The sequence below is a fragment of the Salvelinus namaycush genome, chromosome 35, assembly GCF_016432855.1.
Source record: "Salvelinus namaycush isolate Seneca chromosome 35, SaNama_1.0, whole genome shotgun sequence".
NCBI lineage: Eukaryota > Metazoa > Chordata > Actinopteri > Salmoniformes > Salmonidae > Salvelinus > Salvelinus namaycush.
The window spans coordinates 29,618,048-29,632,204 of record NC_052341.1 but is presented as its reverse complement, the minus strand read 5'-3'; positions in this window follow the sequence as shown (position 1 = coordinate 29,632,204).

Genomic DNA, 14,157 nt, shown 5'->3' with positions numbered 1-14,157 from the left:
ACAAAGCGACCATCGAATAATTATCATAAACAATAAATAGGGCTTAACTGTTCCATTGCGGAAATTGCATTCACGAATGAATGCGACTGTTGCACGCAGCACTTGCTCCATACCTCTTGATCTCCAGTATTTTCCACAACTAGTCACATTTATTCCACACACCTGACTTGCCATTTACCTCCTGTGCAACCAGTAAACATTCCCCCGTTTCGAGTTTATTTGTCACGTCCTCTGCATCTATTTGGCTGTCACGTGTGTTACGGTGTTCAGACTTTGTTATAATCAATTTATTGACGTGATTATGATATGCTATGGGTCAGGCCCTACTGGTCACGCGCATGCGAAACATATACGTGTCACGTAAAGAGAGCAAGGGTTGAGGGGATGTTTTTTCTAAACATATTAGGGATTTCGGTAACATAACTTTTCAGTCAGAAATGATTGTAATTATGTTGCAGCTTCAGCAACAGGGACAGCGCTATAGATGTGTGGTGGTCGCTGCAGCAGGGAGGAGAGAAAGACAGCGGGTGCTAGTCACGCAGTCACTTAACACAGCGCAGCAGGTCTCAGCCAGGCGGCACAATCAAATCAATTGCGGTCGACCAATATTACTTTTAGTCGGGGACAGCCCTAATGTGAACATTTGTATTACTATTTAATTATGCTTTCCCCAACCCACAGCCCCAACCTTAATCACTCTACCTAAACTTAACCTTTTGAGTTGTTTCTGTTTTAAACCTATAACCACGCGAAATGAACCCTGTAACTACGTTCATTAAATTCCATCAAATCCCGAAGTGAAACTATGAGATCAAGTTGGGTAAAATATGGTGGTGCATCTTTGGTGTTATGGAGATATTTTACTTCTATTGGTCTTGTGGCCCTTGTTATTGTCAAGGGCATCATGAACATTGCCAAATACCAGGACATTTTAGCCAAAAACCTGGTTGCCTCTGTAAGGAGGCTGACACTTGGCCACAAGTGGATATCCCAGCAAGACAATAACCCCAAGCACTAATCAAAATACACAAAGAAATTGTTAATTGATCACAAAATCAACATTTTGTAATGGACATCTCAGTCTCTGGACTTGAATACCATTGAAAACCTCCCACTGGGCACACACTGGTTGAATCAACGTTGTTTCCAGTCATTTCAACATGGAATAGACGTTGAATTAACGTCTGTGCCCAGTGGACATTGAAGCTGGAATTGAAGAGACTAGAATAAGGATATTGAGGAACTGGAAAGATTCTGTATGGAGGAATGGGCTATGATCCCTCTCTTGTGTTCTCCAAACTCATAAAACATTTTAGAAAAAGGCTCAGTGACTTTATCCTCACAAGGGAGGGTGCTACCAATAATTTTGACCCCTATCTTTAAAAAAAAAAAAGTATTACTTGTTACAAAATCTTTCTCAGAGCAATACATTACATGACCAAAAATATGTGGACACCTGCTCGTCAAACATCTCATTCCAAAAATAATGGGCATTAATATTGAGTTGGTCCCCCCTTTGCTGCTATAACAGCCTCCACTCTTCTGGGAAGGCTTTCCACTAAATGTTGGAACATTGCTGCGGGGGACTTGCTTCCATTCAACCACAAGAGCATTAGTGAGGTCGGGCACTGATGTTGGGTGAACTCAGCGTTCCAATTCATCCCAAAGGTGTTTGATGGGGTTGAGGTCACCAATCTCGACAAGCCTTTCTGTATAGCCCTCTCTTTATGCACGGGGCATTGTCATGCTAAAACAGGAAAGGGCATTCCCCAAACTGTTGCCACAAAGTTGGAAGCACAGAATCGTCTAGAATGTCATTGTATGATGTAGCGTTTAGATTTCCCTTCACTGGAACTAAGGGGCCCGAACCATGAAAAACAGCCCCAGACCATAATTCATCCTCCACCAAACTTTACAGTTGGCACTATGCATTGGGGCAGGTAGAGTTATCCTGGCATCCAACAAACCCAAATTCGTCCGTCGGACTGCCAGATGGTGAAGCGTAATTCATCACTCCAGAGAGCGCATTTCCACTGCTCCAGAGTACAATGGCGGGGAGATTTACACCTTTCCAGCAGCGATGCTTGGAATTGTGCATGGTGATCTTAGGCTTGTGTGCGGCTGCTTGGCCATGAAAACCCATTTCACGAAGCTCCCAACGAACAGTTATGGTGCTGACGTTGCTTCCAGAGGCAGTTTGGAACTAGGTAGTTAGTGTTGCAACCGAAGACAGACGATTTTAACGCACTACGCGCTTCAGCACTCGGCGGTCCCGTTCTGTGAGCTTGTGTGGCCTAACACATTGCGGCTGAGCCATTGTTGCTCCTAAATGTTTCCACTTCACAATAACAGTACTTACAGTTTACTGGGGCAGCTCTAGCAGGGCAGAAATTTGACAAACTGACTTGTTGGAAAGGTGGCATCCTATGACGGTGCCATGTTGAATGTCACTGAGCTCTTTCTGTAAGGCCATTCTACTGCTAATGTTTGTCTATGGAGATTGCATGGCTGTGTGCTCAATATTATACACCTGTCAGTAACAGGTATGGCTGAAATAGCCAAATCCACTAATTTGAAGAGGTGTCCACATACTTTTGTATATTAAGTGTATATTTGTATAAAATAATATAATATCCACATTTTTTAAGCATACAATATAGCTCGGTGCTTTACCAAGGGCGCCAATAATGATGAACCAGACTGTATATTTATGGGATGTCATTGTGACGCATGGATGAAGTCATATAAATAAGGCTACTATCAAGCTCTGTAATAGTAAGAAGAGTAATACCTGAGCATTGTGAGATTTTCCAAAGCCCTGAGAATCAGCCTTAGTCCTGGATCTGACAAAGAGCAGTCCTCCAGGTCCAGTAGAACATTCCTGTCTTTGGATTGGTTGATCACATATGACACTGCACAGCACTGTTGAGGATCAAGCTGTTCTCCACTGAGATTAAACTCGTAGCCCACTTTTTCTAGGAGGAGTAGGCAGGCCTCAGGTGACTGGTGCTCATACAAGCACTGACAAATGAAGAGGAGATTTTCCACATCCACATCTGAATTGGATTCATCAGGGTCCTGCTGTGTCTCACAGTAGATGAATGCGTCTATGATCTTTTCAATGTACTGGTCAGATAGTTCTCTCACCTCTTCCTCAGAAATCAAGAATTTAATCGATTCAACCATGTTATTGGACTGACTAGAAAGTCCACACAAGAACGAGAAAATGTGCTTCAAGTACTTTCCTTCTTCGGTCTGGCACCGCTGAAGGACTTGGGTGATTTTGTCTGGTGTCATCAACAGAAAAACAGAGGCACAAAACTCCTGCATTGTGTTGTGGAGAAAGGCCGAAGATGGTGTTGATGTGTCCTTAGCAGCAGATGACGTCAGGAAAGCATCTAGCACCCTGTGGTCTTTGCAATCCAATCTTGTCACGTTGACTGTTTTACCCAGCATTGCTTGGTAAGCGCTTTCAGCAAGAGACCTGAGGGCCTCCTTTTGGCGATGCATGTATTCATCCAGGTGTTCTGTAGTTTGGTCATTGTGTATTTTCAAGACATCTCGCAAGATCTGTACATACATTTCTGTTACAGTGCAGGGATGATTTTTAGCTTCAGAAACACTCAAACAGATGCAGGCAGTCACTATGAAGGCGTACATTGGGACATGACAAAGACTAAAGAGTTCAGGGTTCTTCAAAATTCTACAAATGGTATCCTCATCTGTATCAAACATCCACCTAAAGAAAGAACTGATTGACTCGTCATTGAATCCGTGTACTTCCACTCGATAAGATGGCCAGTCAGACAAAAACCCACAGTCTTCTGCCTCTGGTCTGCATGTGGTCACAATCTTAGCATCACACAGAAGGTCTTTCTCTAAAATGCGCTTCACTACAGAATTGCTGATTGTGTCCATGATTCCATCAAACACAATTATGACATTTTCAGAATTCTGTTCAATATCTTGCAAAATCTCCTCAATCCCTTCCTCTGGTTTGACGTATTTGCCAAACAAAAGTGACTTCAGAGTCGTGGGGTCATCAGAGTGGGACATAGACCTCATCGAGGATTCATTGAAGTAAAACATGTAGCTCACCGCATTGTCCTCTTTTTGTGCCCAAAGATTCAAAATCTCCTGGGCAACTGTAGTCTTACCTATCCCAGGTTTTCCAACCAGCAGAATCTTTTTCTCATTTCCTGTCAGTAAATTATCAGGGGATAATTTTCTCTTGAATGCTGGAATGTAAGTTTGAAGTTTTTTTGAGCGAGATTTTTTGTAGGCCTTGCTTTTGGAGATCTTGCTTTTTTGAAACACACTTCTGTCTGGGTCCAAAACAAGAGGTATGTATGTGAATGGTTTCAATGTACAACTCTTTTTTAGCCAACACATGCGCTTTTTTTGTCTTGCCTCACAAATCCGAATCGCTTTCAATTTCAACTGCCTCATGTACTTGAAGCAAGGTTTGGAATCTAGAAAAAAAAGATGAAGCAATAAGGAAACAAGGACAATTACATGTTTTGAGCATTAAATAAAATGTCTGGCAGATAACTGAACCACTCAAGTGTCAAATTGGGTTTTATTATAAAATGACTTGCTATCCATTGATTGTAAGAGATTTGGGTAATAATTTGCATGAACTGTATATTATAAAGCATCTATAAGCACATAATACACATTGCATTATAGCTATATGGGGTATTATTAAAGCTTAACGATCTGATTCACATTGATACTGGGAATGTTTTGTTTGAAGAGGAAGCAGCGTGGAGGAGTTAGTTGGGCTTGATGAGGTGTCATAATGTCAACCAAGATGTGTTATATCACAGATACCACCCTCTTGGCGGCGGAGAGAAAATGTTTCTGTTTTTAATGTTAAATTCCTGCGATTCCATTTGCCATGGGGCTTAGATAAATTTAGCAGTTTTAAAGGTAATTTCCTGCAATTATTAGACACATTTTGCTATGGCTTATGACATTTATATCTAAATGACTAAAGCTCTAACAAAATCAGTGGCTGAGGAAGTCCGTGGCAAGGCAGAGTTAGGCACTCGCTGGTTCTAGCTAAAGGGTAGAGGAGCGGGTCCTGACCAACTGTCTATAACAGCCATGGAGTTCTAGTAAAAATAACAAATGAATGGTTTTGGATGTTGCTCCCCTTTAAGCTTTAATAATACTCTATGTAGCTATGATGTGATGTTTATGCTTTGCATAGTGCTTATAGATGTGTAATGTATGCTCTATAACAATTTTACAGCCAGTGTTAAGTTACCACAAATCAGATTGAATTGCCAATATCACATACCAGTAGGAGTGAAGTCACTCTGTAGTTTTGGGTCATCTCTGAAAGAAAAGCAGCTGATCCAATAATGCATATCTTTTTTTAGTGAAACTTTCCTGGTGGTGTACAATATCTTCAAAAGCTCATAGCAGGCAGCCTCCCCTTTGCAAACAGTCATGTCCAGCATTTTTCTGGATCTATCAGACTTCTCATACATGGAGGACAGGTAAGAGACCTCCTCCTGATGGAGCACCTTGCACTTATGCAATTGGTCAATAACCAGTTTGTGGTTCTCAAGGCTATCCACAAGAAGTCTTCTGCCATTTTGGATATAGTCAACAGCAGACTGTTCGGTGCTTGCCATGTCATCTGTGCACCACTAGCCGACTACTACAATTATTTTAATCCCTTTATCCCACTTTCATTTAGGCCTAGGATATTTTGTCCTTCTGACTTTGAACCCAAATCTACTGAATGTAATTTGTCTTGTCGCTCATTTTAACGGCTGACTCTTGAATAGTATAACTTATGAATGTCTTGAGGTTAGTACAGCTGCATACGATCCTTTCATAACCCAATATACGACTGTATTGAGATATCGTGTGTGACTAACACTTTTTTAGTTATGGTGTGTGACCACAGATTATCCATTATATTGACCAGATACTCAAGTGGCCGCTCTAACAACGACAATACATGTCTTCAAAAATGGAAGACAATTAGCCCATCTCTTTAGCTAATCCACTCCTTGTACTCCATGTCATGTGCCAAAGAAAAAACGCCACATGCCTCGCTTATTCCTCTCTGGTGTGACTCGCACGTTTCTCAAATTATTATAGCTCCCGCCTTCGGGCAATCAGTGTAATTTAGTAAATGCCAGATCTCTATGGCAAGACGCACCATTCACCCAAGTTTCGTCAAAATCGTGCCAGTGCTGTCTGAGATATCGTGTGATTAATTTACGAACGGTCGGACGGAGACCGATCCTGATCACCGGGGACAACTAATATACACGGTCAATGCTTTTAGCCTATCCTCACAGCTGTTTATTAATTATGTTCAGACCATTGATAGTCCCCTCCAATCACACCCAACTGCGTCAATAAGTCAACCCTTCATCCATTGCTCTTCGTTTCCCCATGATCTGAAACTCATGTTTTTCTCTTACTCTTAATTTGTGTCTATATACTGCAATTCAGCTTTAAATTGCAAATGAGTTGGCCTACAAGATCAAATAAACCGTACTATAAACATGACTATAATTTGAGAGTGGTTACATGTCAGCCACCCTCAATTTACCAAACAAAGTGTTAGGATCAGGCTGTTGAAAGGGTATAGGCTAGAAGTTAAAATGGATGAGACGTACCTTTCTCGACGCATTGATACAGACCATTTGTAAGTAGCCTACCTCTGTAAATGGTTATATATTGCTCACAACTAACTGAAACATTGTAGGCTATTTAAATTAGCATTATATAAATATATAGACTAAACTGTGAATTTGATTGCGAATTTCATAACGAAAATGAAACTAACTTCGAGTGACAGTGTACAGAGTACAACATATTTAGAATGAATCTAAAATGAACTCATACATATTTGCCTAAAGTCCACAAAACCGACATAAATTGACTTCCTCGTGGTGGTGGTCTGAGCGCTGTCCACATTCAATGTCCTGTTCTGATCAGATTTGAGGTTGGTAAAAGAAAAGGAAAACGATGCCATCCACAACTTTCTGTAGAAGGGTGTACAGCAGGTTTGCCAGGTCTAGCTACAACGTCTAACCAAATGACTATTCAAAACCCGCCAAAAGGCTTTAAAACTAGAAAAAAAAATTAAACAGCCAAAGGGGAGGTGCCACATTTAGCCAATAAACATGTTTTTCGATAACATTATCGAGCGAATAAAGAAGGAATATCGACGTAACTTGTAACAACATCAGAAGCAAAATTAGTTTTTCCATCAAAATAATTACTATTGTGAGCTAACATGACTAATAAAGGAATTTGAATATGTCGCACGAAAAAATATCATTTGCCTTTATTAAACTCTGCAGATCATTTTCCATCAATGGATGTTAACTCGTTTGACTGCTATGTTGTGTGCATGTACGGACATGTATGTGTAACTGAGATGCACACACACACACACTACATGTTAATATTTTTAGATGCATGTAAATTGTAAAGTATTTTGTCTGTAATATATTTTTTGTTATGTGTCGGCCCCCAGTAAGACAAGCTGTCGCCATTGGCGTCGGTTAATGGGGATCCTAATAAATGTAAAAAGATCCAATTGTCAATAAATCCCTTATGCGCATGTGCAAAAACTATAGATAAATCCAACAGTAGAGTTTGAGGGATGAAAGTTGGACAATGGATCTTGAAATCTCTGGGCAAGAAATACTTGGATGAACTTCAAAAAACGAAAGTTAGGGTATTTTCTGGCAATTGTGCCGTTCTTGTGTGCCAGATATTAAGACTACAAACCGATATAAATGGCCTATTTGCGAGATTGTGTCACGGTTTTCTAAAGTTGAACCCAGAAGCAGACCAGGACAAGGAGAGTAAGACGAAGGTGAGTATTTATTTACAAGTTTGAATGTAGTGATAGAAAAATCCAGGTGACGGAGCGGGCAGCGGAGGTGAGTTGATGGGATTGAATAGGCAGATCCAATGAAGTAACTGAAGTCACCGACGACCAGGTAGGGATGAGATGAGTGTTCCGGGTGAATGACTGTAGACAGAAAAAACGGAGGTGAGTTCAAGGCAAGCAAGACGTACAAAACAACCTCTATCAAACTGGAGGCTGATACACTGGCACAACATACTGTTCATGGCTAACGATCCGGCAGGGAATGGATGTCAGGTCAGTGCTTATGAAGTGGAGGGGTGATGATCAGGACCAGGTGTGCAGATAGCGGATTGGAAACAGGTGCGGTAAATCAGAGATCTCCCAACCAGCTACGTCGCCCGGCAACCAGACAGGGTGCGTTCCAGGACACTGGAAAAAACACTCCAGGACAGAACACAGGCAAAAACAGACTCAGGAAGCGGGATTCGTGACAGTACCCCCCCTCCGACGAACGCCACCGGGCGTACTACCCGGAGCGCCAGGGTGGAGGCGGTAGAAGTCACGAAGCAGGTCAGCATCAAGGATCTGACGCCGAGGAATCCAACTCCTCTCCTCTGGACCATATCCTTCCCAATCCACGAGATACTGGAACCCTCTACCCCGCCGTCTGGAGTCCATGATGCGGCGCACCGTGTAGACAGGACCACCTCCGATCATCCGAGGAGGAGGAGGACGAGGAGGAGGGGGCAACAGAGGACTGAGGAGAACCGGCTTGAGGCAGGAGACATGAAAGGTGGGGTGTACTCTAAGCGTTGCAGGCAACTTGAGTCGAACCACAAAAGGATTAATGATTCTCTCCACCACAAACGGACCAATGAACTTCTGTGACAGTTTCCTCGACTCAGTCCGTAGAGGAAGATCCCGTGTAGCCACCCAAACCTTATCTCCGACGGTATAAGCGGGGGCAGGAATACGGCGACGATTCGCCTGGATCTGATACCGGTCAGAAACTCTAAGGAGGGCCTTCCTGGCCCGATGCCAGGTCCGGTGGCAACGACGAATGTGGGCCTGGACAGAGGGAACCGAGAGATCCCTCTCCTGAGAAGGAAACAAGGGAGGTTGGTAACCATACAGGCACTGGAAGGGAGACATCCCAGTGGCAGATGAAGGGAGAGTATTATGGGCATACTCGACCCAGGGTAACTGAGAGGACCAAGAGGTGGGATCAGAGGAGACAAGACAGCGCAGCGTGGACTCCATCTTCTGGTTGGCTCTCTCCGCCTGACCATTAGATTGGGGGTGAAAACCCGATGTGAGACTGACTGTAGCTCCAATGGCCAAACAGAAGGATCTCCAGACAGCAGAGGTAAACTGAGGACCACGGTCAGAAACAATGTCACTGGGCAATCCGTGGACCCTGAAAACCTCCCTAACAAGGATCTCGGACGTCTCAGTGGCAGATGGAAGCTTGGAGATGGGGACAAAGTGAGCGAACTTGCTGAATCTGTTCACAATGGTCAGAATGACCGTGTTCCCACCAGAAGAGGGCAACCCCGTGACAAAGTCCAGGTCCAGATGCGACCAAGGTCGCCGGGGAATAGGTAGGGGGTGAAGAAGCCCAGAGCTGGGCCGATTGGTACTCTTATTCTGCTCACAAACAGGACAAGCGGCAACAAACCTCCGGGTATCTTCTCCCATGGCAGGCCATCTCCTATCCGGAGCCTTGTGACCTGGACAGTTTGGTCGCATTAGCTATTAGGGTGGATAACAGAGTTCGAGAGAGGAGGGAGAAGCAGTGGGTCCCGTCCAATCAATCAGCTACTCGGTTACCATTCGGGTCAGGAGTCCTGCCGCCAGATCCTGAACCTATGCAAGTGGGGCGGCACGGGTTAACTAAGGACGAGCGCCAACGTAGACATGAGACCAACAGCTGCCTCTACTGTGGTAGCTCGGAACATTACATCTCCGTTTGTCCTCAGCGCCCGTTAAACTGCTCGGCTCGTTAAGTTTGGGAGGTTTGTTAGCGAGCCAGTTTCAACCTCTCAAGAGCCCTGTCAGACCTCATTTTCCTGCTACCCTCATAAATAAGAATCAGAGTTTAGCGATTAACGCTTTCATCGATTCAGGTGCCGATGACAGCTTCATTGATGCCGACTTAGTGGAAATGACAATCCCTCATTAATAATTACATAATAACACAAGGCTACAACAACAATAAACCGAAGTTTATTGTTATCTATTATTTTATAGGCTATTTATTAAATCCGTTTGCCAGCTCCAGGTAGGCTACACAAGTGGCACAAATAGATTTGTAATGACTCCGGTGATATCGTTATCGTCATTTCAACATATTTGTTGTATCAAATGGTTGACTACAGTAGCATACATAGGGATATAAATGAATAGGCTAATTAATCGCCAACAGATGTATCATTCTCCACATTTAATGTCAGTTTCATTGGGTACTTTTCCCCATAACAGAAGCACGCGAGGGAGTTCCATAACTTCAGGGAGGTCCATAACTTCCATAAAAAATGTCCACTAGTGTAACGGATGTGAAATGGCTAGCTAGTTAGCGGGTACGCGCTAATAGCATTTCAATCGGTTACGTCACTTGCTCTGAGACCTGAAGTAGGGTTTCCCCTTGCTCTGCAAGGGCCGTGGCCTTTGTGGAGCGATGGGTAACGATGCTTCGTGGGCGACCGTTGTTGATGTGTGCAGAGGGTCCCTGGTTCGCGCCCGTGTCGGGGCGAGGGGACGGTTTAAAGTTATACTGTTACATTGATGCTGTTGACCCGGATCACTGGTTGCTGCGGAAAAGGAGGAGGTTGAAAGGGGGGTGAGTGTAACGGATGTGAAATGGCTAGCTAGTTAGCGGGTATGCGCTAATAGCATTTCAATCGGTTACGTCACTTGCTCTGAGACCTGAAGTAGGGTTTCCCCTTGCTCTGCAAGGGCCGCGGCTTTTGTGGAGCGATGGGTAACGACGCTTCGTGGGTGTCAGTTGTTGATGTGTGCAGAAGGTCCCTGGTTCGCGCCCGTGTCGGGGCGAGGGGACGGTTTAAAGTTATACTGTTACACTAGCACAGCACACGAGACCCAAGAACTGTGCATGGTAAAACCTTTCACTTGATATCATTTTCCATAAGCAATGTCGACATTAGAACAGTGGCGACCCGTCATTCAGGTCAGGTGGGGCTGTTTTGAGCCCTATATTTTGAGCCCTATATCTATATAAAGTACCAGTCAAAAGTTTGGACTCGCACACTCATTCCAGGATTTTTCTTTATTTTATAATAGTGAAAACATCAAAACTAGAAAATAAAACATATGGAATCATATAGTAACCAAAAAAGTGTTAAACAAATCTAAATATATTTTATATTTGAGATTCTTCAAAGTAGCCACCCTTTGCCTTGATGACAGCTTTGCATACTCTTGGCATTCTCTCAACCAGCATGATGAGGTAGTCCCCTGGAATGCATTTCAATTAACAGGTGTGCCTTGTCAAAGGTTAAATAGTGGAATTTATTTCCTTCTTAATGAGTTTGAGCCAGTCAGTTGTGTTGTGACAAGGTAGGGGTGGTATACAGAAGATAGCCCTATTTGGTAAAATTATTATTATCACAAGCTCAAATAAGCAAAGAGAAACCAAAGTCCATCATTACTTTAAGACATGAAGGTCAGTCAATCTGGAAAATGTCAAGAACTTTGAAAGTTTCTTCAAGTGCAGTTGCAAAAACCATCAAGCACTATCATGAAACTGGCTCTCATGAGGAAAGGAAGACACAGAGTTGCCTCTGCTGCAGAGGATAAGTTCATCAGAGTTACCAGCCTCAGAAATTGCAGCCCAAATAACTGCTTCACACAGAGTTCAAGTAACAGACACATCTCAACATCAACTGTTCAGAGGAGACTGCGTGAATCAGGCCTTCATGGTCAATATGCTGCAAAGAAACCACTAATAAAGGACACCAATAATAAGAAGAGACTTGCTTGGGCCAAGAAACACAAGCAATGGACATTAGACCGGTGGAAATCTGTCCTTTGGTCTGATGAGTCCAAATTTGAGATTTTTGGTTCCAACCGCTGTGTCTTTGTTAGACGCAGAGTAGGTGAACGGATAATTTCCACATGTGTGGTTCCCACCGTGAAGCATGGAAGAGGATGTGTGATGGCTTGTGGGTGCTTTGCTGGGGACACTGTCTGGGATTTATCTAGAATTCAGGGCACACTTAACCAGCATGTCTACTACAGCATTCTGCAGCGATACGCCATCCCATCTGCTTTGCGCTTAGTGGGACTATCCTTTATTTTTCAACAGGACAATGACCCAACACACCTCCAGGCTGTGTAAGGGCTATTTGACCTGGAAGGAGCGTGATGGAGTGTCGCATCAGATGAACTGGCCTCCACAATCACCCAAACTCATGGTTTGGGATGAGTTGGTTCGGGATGGTTTGGGATGAGTTGGACCGCAGAGTGAAGGAAAATCAGCCAACAAGTGCTCAGCATATGTGGGAACTACTTCAAGACTGTTGGAAAAGCATTCCAGGTGAAGCTGGTTGAGAGAATGCCAAGAGTGTGCAAAGCTGTCATCAACACAAAGGGTGGCTCCTTTGAAGAATCTAAAATCTAAAATATATTTTCATTTGTTCAGCACTATTTTGGTTACTGCATGATTCCATATGTGTTATTTCATAGTTTTGATGTCTTCTCTATTACTCTACAATGTTGAAAATAGTACAAATAAAGAAAAACCTTTGAATGAGTAGGCGTGTCCAAACTTGTGACTGGTACTGTATATATTATTTTTGTTGCCTGTTTTGCATTTTATTTGGCATTAATATGTATCTCGTATCAGTTTGCAAACAACATAGTAAAGCCACATACAAACATGGTCTCTTTTTTGCTTTCTTGAGTAAGGCAGCTCCAAAATGCAGGTGTTTCAGCCTAGCTCACTGCTTTCTGTGGTGGTGGGGCAGCCAGCGGAAAATTCAGAGAGGATGGGTTGGTAATATTCTATAGTGGCGTCGGGTATTGGCTCAGAGTTCTGTCACTCATGGGGATACTACGTCACTGCAAAATCTACAGGGAGAGCTAAAAAATTCAAGCCGCCTGGGTGCTGCCATAGATTTACATTAGAAGTGCCCATCCAAGAAGGTTCAAGGTCATTGGCCACAGATAAAATTAAGTCAACTCACCTTATATCGACCGTAGCTCTGATTGGACTGATCATGTCAACATCATACTTTCAAAATCTTAGCTAGCAAGCTAGATAAGCAGTCATCATGAATCAAGTCGACAATCTACTGGCAAATGCTTTCCAATCCTTGTCATATAAAGAGAAATTATAGATAAACCGTATCAGTGGTCATCGACCATTGGAGATAAACATTACACAACAAATTGGAAATTGCAAATTCAACAATGAGTGGTTTGAAGTGATGGGTTTGGATTTCTGAACTTTAACTATTATTAATCATTAGTTCTATTATTAATCATTAGGTATAATAGAAACATGAGGGGTGCCATAAGGAAGCATGGGAGGGGCTGAGTGTAGGGAAAACGGTCACATGTGGCAGTAATGATAAGGGGAGGAACCGTGTATAGTCCATAACACTTAGCTTCCTGCCTAGTAATAAACATGCAATGTTTAGCGATAAGGAGGGGACTCCAGCCCAAGTGGGGTATGTATACTACCACGGGTAAAACCATGTCTTGGTCTGTACAGCTGTTTGACCCTTTGGGATGAATAAACTTGGTTTGAGCTTTCATAGTGTCCGTTGAGTTCTTGCTGTAATAATTGGAACCTAACAGAAGGAATCAGTGGCTAACTGCAAGCGTTGCAAAGCATTCACTAGCCTGCTATTCAGTGGAGTGGGTGTGTGGTCCAAGTCTGGGTTTAAGGGTCTCTTTTCCAAACTTAAAAGTACAAACATTCAACACCATGTGCCAGAAGAGGTTGAATACATTGTCCATGCTGTTAATCCAGCAAGACATTTGCTGCATAAAAAAAAAATGGAAACTTGGAACTGGAAAATCTCAGACTTCAGTGAGTTCAAGACATCTGGGAACTTGAAAAAACGAGATCCGACTGGGAAAATACATTTTGAACAGTCATCCAATTCGGAATTCCAAGTCGGGAACTCGGGCCTCTTTCTAGACTTCCTACCTGAAGATCACTGACATCATGATTCAAACTTGTTTTTTCCCCCAGAGTTCACAGTTGTTTTCAAAGAAGCAGAAATCCAGAGAATGCCAGACTTTGATGACAAAGTTTGATGACAAGAAGGACCACC